The sequence below is a fragment of the Condylura cristata genome, unplaced genomic scaffold, assembly GCF_000260355.1.
Source record: "Condylura cristata isolate star-nosed mole 26May11 unplaced genomic scaffold, ConCri1.0 scaffold00016, whole genome shotgun sequence".
Lineage (NCBI taxonomy): Eukaryota > Metazoa > Chordata > Mammalia > Eulipotyphla > Talpidae > Condylura > Condylura cristata.
This window is the reverse complement of record NW_004567117.1, coordinates 33,271,689-33,281,998: the sequence shown is the minus strand read 5'-3', so window position 1 is coordinate 33,281,998 and position 10,310 is coordinate 33,271,689. Positions and strand designations below refer to the sequence as shown.

The following is a 10,310-nucleotide window of genomic DNA, read 5'->3' as shown; positions in this document are numbered from 1 at the left end:
TATATATAATTTATGCTTACCTCTGGGGTACAGGCCAGAGGTGCAGAGAAGAGGGGATTCACCAGAGACAGAGTGAGGAGCAGAACAGGCACACAAAGTACACTGCTGAGGGGAGCAGCAGGCGAGACAGGAGAGGTCCGCCCGCGCAATGTGGGTCACCTCCCTGGTGGGGGATCAAACTCACATTGAAGCACCGTGACTAGCCTGCATGCAGTGCTGCAGTTTCACCCATTGCACCACCAGGGAGAGCCCAAGTATATTTTCCTTTTCTATTCACTTTCTTTCTCTGGAAAGCTTGGGACTTTCCAGATAAAGTCATCTAATATGCACTCTTACTTTCACTCCTTCCACTTCTATTTCATTGTCATTGTTTTCATTTGGCACAGAAATTGGACACTTCATGCTATTAACATCTATCAGTTTTGACAAGCTCACAATTGCATGAGCTCCTAAAACATCCAAGATGCAGAACCATTCCAGCACACCCCCCCCTATAATTCCTGGGTGTTACCTTTTTGGTCACCAAACTTCAGCACCCATTGATCTGCTCTCCATCCCTCTAGTTTTGCCTTTTTCAGAATATCCTATGAATGAATCTCCCTTCTTTCACTCACCAGATCCACCCATTCTACTGAATGTCTTACCATTCAAGAAAGACTTGCCATTCAAGTCACTCAAGCCAACTCAACAGAAGTCAGAATGGAGATGGGATTGTTCAAGGTACATTTCCCAATGGAAGGAATTGCTGTAACATACATGAGAAACCTACAAGGTCCTTGAGAATTTTATACCAACAGAAATATACTAGCTTGGATAAAGAGGGAGAGAGAGCAAAATGAGAAGGTCTGGCTGGAACTCCTAAATGCTGAAAACTATTCAGCTGAAAATATGTACTTCCATTCATGTAAAAGAAGATTGATGCTAAGGGTGGGTCCTTGAACTCAGCCATCAGAACGGGAAGTTCCAGGCCTACAAGTCTAAGGGAGTTTGCCCAGGTGGACTGCAAATTCTCTAGGGCTGATGAGTCCTTTTTTCTGTTTATTTGTTTCTTTTTGAAAGAGAAAAATCTTAAAATGCTATCCTGAATCAGTCTCATTATTACATTTTGAATACCGATGACCTGTTTGCAAATGTTATAAGTTCACAAAGAGAGAGGGCTTTTTCAGATATGGATCAGACCCAAGGAACACCCAGTCCTGCTGTAGATGATTCTAATGGTGAAATTTGAGGTGATGATTTTTAGAAGAATGTGCGGACTTTGAGTTAGTGCTATAACCAGCTAAGGCTATCAGTGACCTTGAAAGAGGCTGAGTGTATATGGCGTATGGGATGGATGTGAATCTTGAGGGAAAATACAGAAAACTGTGTTGGCTAGAATAATAGCAATCCAATGATGCCCATGTCCTCATTCTCAGAATCTGTGAATATGCATCTTGCATGGCAATAAAGACTTTGCAGATATAATTAATAATTTTGTTATGGGAAAATTATCCAAGTGGACCCAATTTAATCTCAAGGGTTCTTACAAGGGGGAGTCAGTAGAGTCAAGGTCAGATGGAAGTCAAGTTCAGAGTGACACAATTCTGAATTTTTTTGCACTTTTGTTTACATTTGTAACATGAATATCATGTATCCCTCAAGGTCAAAGATGGAAGAAGGAAATAAAAAATAATTTTTCTGTAACTTGCTGAGCCTGTCAGGAAGGCAAAGGAAGAAAATGATGTCATTTGCTTCCTATCTGGGTTATTAGTCTTGAAGGTAGGGCTACAATATGAACATTCATAGATAGCTTCAATAAGTATAAATGGACACATGATCACTGAAACATAAATAAAAATGTCACTATAGAAGAACATGCATCACGGTAATACCAATTAAACTTGTGTTTGAGAAAATGTTAACAACTATCCCATCAAAACTAGCACGAGTTTTTTGTTTGTTTTGTAATTTTTTTTAATAGGTAGAAACAAGGTAAAATAATAACAAAATTCATGAATCGCCATAGACACTCTGGAAAAGTAAAACAGGAATTGCTATATAGATGGAATGTTTGTGTTCCCCCGAATTCATATATTGAAATCCTAACCCCCAGGGTCTCTGGGGGATGTATTAGGGATGGAGTCTTTTGGAAGGTGGGTAAGCCCTGAGGGTAGAATCTTAAGAATAGGATTAGTGCTCTTCTTGTAAGACTCCAGAGAGCTTCCTTGCCCCTCTGTCTAATAAGACAGTAAAAAACACAGCAGCCTGTGAACCAGGAGTGAGTTCTCATCAAACACTGAACCTGATGGCATCTTGATCTTAGGCTACCCAGGATCCAGAACTGCGAGAGATAAATTTCTAATATTCATAAACTATGTAATCTGTGTAATTTGTTATAGTAGCCCAAAGAGAGCAAGACAGAAATATTCAAGTACTGTAACACTGTAAAACCTAAGCAATTAAAATGGCATCATTTGGTCCATGAACCAAAAAAAAAAGAAATAAAGGAAATGTGTTTGAAATTTTTGTATATAATAATGCACATCTCAAATCAACTGGGGACATGGAAGCCTGCTAATACCAGGTGTTGGGACAATTAGCCATTCAAAAAAGATCTGTTTCTCACATCCTACATTTAGCTAAGTTCTAAATGACAGTTAAGTAAATGTTTAAAAAATCATGCATGTTAACCAAAAGAAACATAAACATAAAGTGTATAATTTGGGAGCAGGAAGACCTGGAAAAACTTTTTAAAATGTGACTGGCAGCACTGCATTTCCTCAGAGGACCTAGGTGGGAACCTGTTTCTTCCCGCTTTCAGAAATTTCTGCAGCTCTTGCCCATTATCATTTTGCTTGTAGCTTTAACAGCAGTGGAAGTATCTGTTCACATAATGGCACTTGTTCACATAATGGCACTGACATGGTTGGTCTTTTTTTTTTTTTTCCCACTTACTATTTATAATTCTTCTACATCACTGATAGCTCAGAATCTCGAGGGTAGACACATCCCTCCGAGCAGGAAACAAATTCCCCTTCATAAACACCAAAAAATATATTTCTCCATAATGAAAAGACTATTTCAGTATTTCACAGTGACCCCACTTCTTTCCTGGATATTCAGGTGCTGACAGGAGCACACCCCCACGACAATTTCTGCCCTGCCATCCTATGTATGCTAACCCATGAATTAAGTCTGTGGCTTAGTCGGACCCACTGTACCTGGCCACTTCCTTGACTCAGCTGTTCTTTCCTCCATGGAGATTCATGTACCCACCTCCAGTTTAGCTTTCCTGACCAACCCTCTTCATTTCCACCAAATGCATTTATTAATGTCTAGCTCTGATTATTAATAGGCTTGAGTTACCTTTCAATGAGAATCTTGAATTTTAAAAAATAAATAAGGGAGACTAGACTCAACTCAGGTTGGATCTGACTAACTGCACATGCAAGCATACACAAGCTTCAGTTCTCACCCACGTGAAGCCTACACCTGACAGCATTTTTAGTATGTTCATGTTGTAATCTCTTTCACTCAATTGTCATTAAACTCAAATGGGAAAGGCATCTGTCATGTCTGCAAATCAGTACTGAAAAACAAAAAGCTAAAGGATAGTGGTGAGTTTTTTTATCTCTTCTTTTAGAATCAACTTTAGAATCTACTAGGGGTTGGAGATGTGGACTCCACAGAGATGAGAACCAACATGGCAACAGAGACAGTGCCAAAGAAAGCTGTGCTGTGTGGGGGGGAGGGGAGGGGGATATAATAATAATATAATAATAATAATAACCAGTTCATGCCTTATTACACCAAAATGAAATGCTCTCAACAAGGAAGAGCCGATCCCATGGGACCTGAGAAAATATGTGTTCTAGGAGACTTGCCAACATGATAGAGAGAGATTTCAACTGAAATTTGAGAAAGGAAGGAAGTGCCCAGCTATACTACAAAATGCTGCCCTTGGGGTTGTAAGATATTGAGGAAAGAAAAAGAAAAAACAACGGAGGAGATGCCATAGAGTAATTCACAGAAGGACCTAACAGGAAAGAGTATCAAAGGATAAATCCACAACTTGAAAGTGCCTATGGCAATGAAAGTAGTATGGGTGATAAATAAAATGACTTGAGACATTTAACCCAATGAAATCCCCACTGGGACATGACAGAATTATTGGCAAATGATGGTGGAAAGGGAACATATTCTACTTGAAGGGGAAAAAGCACAGAGGGAGAAAAGACTATTCTGCCTTTCAAGAACTTCTAACCTAAGTGGGAGGCCAGAGTAACAGACACAGTACTGACATGGTGCCAGAGACCAGAGTCAGACACAGCCAGCAGGAGGGCGACCATGGGGTCCAGAGGCACAACCGACACTAACCAGCGTCTTGTTTTTTCAGGCGATGGAATGGGTTACAGGGGGAGTTTCCAGCTAAGGTGAGCAGAGGTATCAACAGCAGGAAATACCATGATATAAAAAACTTGCAAAATCCTGTCATAAAGCCTCATCTACTACTTTGACTGTATGTGAACAATGGACCAGGGACAGGTTGTAACGGGCCAGCAGTAGTGTTCAAAGACCAAAATCCTGAGGGCAGGTGGTGGAATGAAGAGGGCATAAGGGGAAAATAAGTGTGTGCCTTGCTTCTCACTGTTGCTAAGATTAGTTCTGGGGCCCATACAAAGCCAATCTAACATGACTTTCATCGTCTACCGGGATTAAGATTACCAACAGTGTTTGTGTACCAGACCCAAAAGGAGAGAAAAAAATGCCACCTCAAAACTAGAACTGTTTCATCCTTTGGAATAAACCAATCTTACCAACAGCCTGATCTTTGACTCTAGTCTCCATAGCTGTGGGACAATGAAGCTCTGGTTTTTATTTAAAAAACAAAAGTACAGCTACTTCCCCTTCCTCAGTATTTGCGTATGTGTGAGGTGGGTAATTGGTGCTGAGGAGAGAGCAACAGCAGAATGCTCTCTCCACAGAGGAAGGAGCACCTGATCCAGGCTCCTGCTTCAAGACGCCACTGAGCAACATTTGAGAGTTGGAGCATGAGAAAGCAGGATTTTAAATGTTCCACAAAATAGCAGGAAAATTATATCTTCGTTTCAAAAGCTGTGTCTTTACAGGCTGCTTTTAATTATGAAGTCATATGCATTTATGTTACAGTTGCTCAGAATTTTTGTTTGGGGTGCTCTTAGAAAGAGTGGGGAGAGGGGGAAGAGAAGAGTGGAGGAGGAAAGAGAGATGGAAATTCTTCTCTCAGACGACTAGAACTTGAGCTGGACTGTGGCAGGAAGAAGCTACGTGCTGAACTCACACTGGAAGAAAAACTTTTCCAAGGGAAACTGAACACTTAAATCCAAAGTATTATTGAAGGTCTCATGAAGTGATTATCTTGGATTCTAGAAAACATTCTGCAAAGAACTGATGGATTCAGAGACTATGGGGAGGAATGACTGAGGAGAGCACCAAATGCAAAGCATAAAATGGCTTTCCTGAGGGGTGTGAGATTAATGCTGAAGACTGGAGGTGGCTCACATTTTGAGGGAACATGGTACCACATACTGAGGACATATTCAAGAGCAAGGGACATATCCAGATTTAGAAAAAAATATTACAGGCTGCCCACTCAAATTTGAATTTCAGAAAAATACATATTTTTGTGTAAAGTACATCCTATGTAATATTTGGGACATACTTATTCTAAAAATTTATCTGACATTCACATTTAACTGGCCATTCCTGCATTTCATTTTATTTTCTTACTCATTTTGGCTGGGTGCATGACAAGGCAGGCCTCCCTTAGGGCCTCCCCTTCTCCAGGAGGTCTAGGATGGAGCTCAGCTAAGTCAGCAGATTTCAGTTCAGATGACTTCATGGGGGAGGGGGCTTGACTTCTTCGTGTGCTCTTGCTGGGGCAGGTAGTCAAGGGAACTCTCGCTCCTTGGAGGCCATGTGGGCCAGGAGATCCACCATCCCGCTGAATAGTCAAATTCATTTTCATACCAGGAAATGAGCTTGACAATGTGCTCACTGAGGCCAAAGCCAGCTCCAGCACTGAAGCCAGAGCCATTGATATCACTGCTGAAATTACAGGACACGACCTGGCCCATAGTGTAACCCAGGATGCCCTTGAGGGTACCCTGTGACACTGGCTCACCACTTTCTTGATGTCACTTAGTTGGCAGTTTGCTCCAGAAAGCAGGAGAGATCCACAATGGACACACTGGGGGTGGCAGCTTGGAAGGCCACGCCAGCCACCTTCCCTTCAGCTTGGGGAGGACTTGCTCACCACCATGGCAGCACCACTAGAAGCACAGGTGCTGTTTTGAGCAGCTTTGTGACTTCCCATAGGGATCATCCACAGTCTCCAGGGGAAAGTGATGGCCTGACTGTGGTCATGAATGCCTCCATGATGCCAGAGTTGTCATGGATATCCTTGGCCAGAGGGACAAGCATTTGATGTGCAGGAGACGTTGCTAACAATCTTGAGGGAGTTGTTCTTCTCATGGTTCATGCCATCACAACCATAGGGGTCAACACAAGAGGAAAAAATGGTAACCTTGGCCCCACCCTTTCAGTGAACCCTGGCATTCTACGGAGTAGTGAAGGTGCCAGTGGACTCTTCAATGTATTCGACACCAGCATCACCCCATTGGATGTTGGCAGGATGTTGTTCCTGGAAGTTGAAGATGGACTTTCTGTTGATGACAAGTTTCCCATGGTTAGCTTTAAGTGAGCCACTGAACAAACCACAGTGTGGTAATATTGGAATAGACCAAGTACTTGAGGTGCATGAAGGGGTCATTGATGGCAACAACATCTACTTTGCCAGAGTTAAAAAGCAGCCCTTGTGACCAGGTGCCCAGTTCAGTCAAATCCATTCACTTTTCATTCTGACTTCACTGTGCTGTCTGACTGAAGGACACTCCGGAGAGGCACAGAAGAGGTGGATGTGTGCAGAACTGGGTGGAGCAGAGAGGCTCATTCTGCATTTTACCTTGGCAAATTTACCTTGAGAAAATTCTTATTTTCTTTCCCCTTTGACTCTTCTTCAATTTTCTACACTTCATTTGCTCACCACACTTCTAGTGAAATGCAGTGCAAAAAGCAGGTGTTGTAAGTCAAGGGTTAAAGAATGCACACTGGAGTCCCTTCAATGATGAAGCAGGAGGTGGGGTCGGTGCTTACGGGACCCACTTCTGCTGATGCTGCTTGCTCTGAGGCTGGTATGAGCACACTCCAGTGATAGGTCCACAGAAAAGCAATCGGAACTCAGCAAATCTCAAGCCCTGCTGAAGATCAGGGTACATCAGAGAAGCCCAAGAGTGGCTCAACAGGAAGGAAATTCTAGACCCAGTTCTTGTGTAGACAAATCACTAGACTGCATACAACACAGTAAAATCCATTGTTTTAATTAATAATAAGCTCCTTTTCCAACTACTGCCTGAAAAAATCTTTTCATCTGTTGCATCTTCTTTCCAGCTAATAAAAAGTTCTCTCTAGCTGAATGTTACTGACAGGTGCTGCATTAATACAGTAGTTTCCAGCCCAATATAATTAGTGAGTGCCTGAAAAGTAGCTGGTTAGATGTGCTGTAATTGGAGTTCTCAGATTGCATGAGAATAAGAAAGTGAGGTAACTCATTAATTTTCAATTGCTGAAATTACACCAGTTGGCATTATTGATGAGCAATGCATGTATTGTTAAAAATGGACTGTGTCTTCTTTTTCCTAACATGGCTATTAAATATTATTAAATTGTATTTGTGCTTTACACAGTGTCTTTCTAGGGGACAATGCTGTCAGATACACAACCCACAGGTGAGGAGAGCTGGGCGAGGCCTAAAAGATGACCTAGCATGGCTGCTCAAATTAGGTGGTGAGAGAAGGGAGGCCCAGAAAGGTAGGCCAGCCCAAAGCAGCCCACTAGTGAAACAACACTAGAGTGGAGGCAATGACAGGCCGGAGTGTTCCAATTCTCTACATTGCTGCTCTGGCTCTAACTCTTTTGTCTTTATAACATCCTGATACCTTTTCAAAAAAGAATCCAAAGTTTGGAAGAATCTTTAAAAGATCAAGGTAATTGTCTTGTATTGCCAAGAAGCTTTCATTCATCTTCCTGGTCAAGCTGGAAGAGGTGTCAAACACAAATCATCCTTATTCTAAACAAAAAAAAAAAAAAAAAAAAAGTTGAAGAATGTACTTATATGGGTGAATGTATTGTGACCTAAACTACTTTATAACAAAATATAAAACTATCACAAGCAGTGCTGGTATGACATGGTAGAATCTTGTCTTTGCCACCTCATATTAAAGGTAAATATGAGCTGACTCAGACAAAGACATGCAATAGCTGGTAAAATTTGACAGCATTTCTCCTTAACTCAGACCCCACCCTGCAATGACAGCCATTAAAAAAATTTCAAATTCTCCACACTCTCTGTACCGCTCCCCATCCTTAATATATAATAAAAATAAGAGCTTCTGGACCCTCCCTGGTGGCACAATGGGTTAAAGCACAGCACTAGGAAGCCAACCACAGCTGCTGAAGCATGAGTTCGATCCCTGACCAGGGAGGTGACCCACCCGGCACAACAGATCTCCCTTGCCTCGCCCCCTGCTCCCCTCAGCAGTGCACTTCATCGATCTGCCTGTTCTGCTCCCCACTCTGTCTCTGGTGAAGCCTCTCACCACCCCTACACCTCTGGCCTGTACCTCAGTTCTGGATACACAAATAAATAAATCTTAAAAAAAAAAAAAGAGAGAGATCCTAAAGTACCTGGTGGTTGGACAATTAAACTTCATTCAGATAATACAGCAGCATACACATCCTAAATCTTTCCTAATTGTAGAATTTTGTGGAATGATTCAAATATAAAACTATTAATATCACCCTTTGGGGCATTTTCTACCTATAGAAATTTAAGAAAATTTTGGAAGTCAAAACGAACAAAACAAGCCATTTAAAATTACTTAACGTACTTGGGTCCCACTGTGGTGTGAGTGCCCCTACATTTCCATATTGGAGCTTAATCCTCAGGGGTGAAGTCATTAGGAGGCAGGGTGGGAGGACAAAGATCAGTACCTGAGAAGCCTACAAGAGCTTCTCAGCCTTTACAACAGTTCTGTAGCCTCGAAGGAGGCCTCACCAGAACAGAGCCATGCTGGCATCCTGACCTTAGACTTCAAACCCACAGAACTGTGAGAATTAGATTTCTGTTGTTTATAATCCCCACCCCACCCCCACCTGTCTGTGATGTTTTATTACAGCAGCCAGAAAGGACTCAGACAGACCCTCTCCCCCCCTCACCGCCTGTGCTGTTTGGGGGCCACATCCATATTACAGTAACAAGAACTTACGAGGCCATGCAATGTTCTGAGCCCCGTTCCAGATTCTTGGAATCAGTCAAAGACATCAGGATGCCCCATCATGCAGGAGCTCAACTGATTTCCTCATTGCCTGCAACAGCCCTCTAGCTTCTTTTTTGGTTTTGGCCTCATGCACATGGCACTCACTGTTTGACTCTACTCTCAAGGTCTTACAGGTATTGCTTCCAAAGGAACGATCCTGATGGCCTAGGCCAAAGCCCCTTCAGTGCTGTCCTCCTGAGGGTCCTTGGCATCCAGGAATTATTAGCAAGATAAAGACTTTCTTCCACATTCCACATTAGAAGAACTTGAGAATCTAGTCTATCCGTGTACTCACTGTGAGTCAGAGAAGCTGCTGTTACCACAGCCTACCAAATTGTAGGGCTCTCTGTCCCAGCACAGACCCACCAATGTGCATGTCCTACTGTCTTGCAATGTCCCCTTCTTCTGCCTTGCCTTGGGCCAGGACTGCTCTCATCTCCCTGCCCACTGTCTTCAGACCATACCTGCTTCATGCTTGCTGTTACAGCTGGCATGATATCTGCTTGCATTTCCTGAGCCGCCATCTAGGCTTAGACCCCTCCACCTTTTGTGATAGGGAATGAGACTGCCAAGAAATACCAGTATACTCGGAATACATCATCTTTGATAAAAAGGTATTGCCAATTACAAACTCAGGGCTTTTTAGAGGTTTCATTTCAAACCAGTGTCTGCTCCTTAATTAAAATGATCCCATAAGCACTTTTCCATTTAAAAGAGTAACATGAAATATTAATTACTTATATTGGAAGTAAACAACGGAAAGCTAATAAATTTACAAATTCAATTACTACAAAAACTATCAAATGTCCTTTTGTTTAATTGCTATGGATTCCCCTTTAGACATCATAATGGAATTAATAGAACATTCTGGTAATCAATGGAAATTGATTAATTGATCAATCAGCACAACACAGT

At 42.1% G+C, this 10,310-nt stretch overlaps 1 pseudogene; it reads right to left on the bottom strand.

The window, feature by feature from the left end:
* Window positions 1–5,907: 5,907 nt before the first annotated feature.
* LOC101637690 lies at window positions 5,908–9,919 on the bottom strand (annotated as a pseudogene).
* Between the last annotated feature and the right edge of the window lie 391 nt (window positions 9,920–10,310).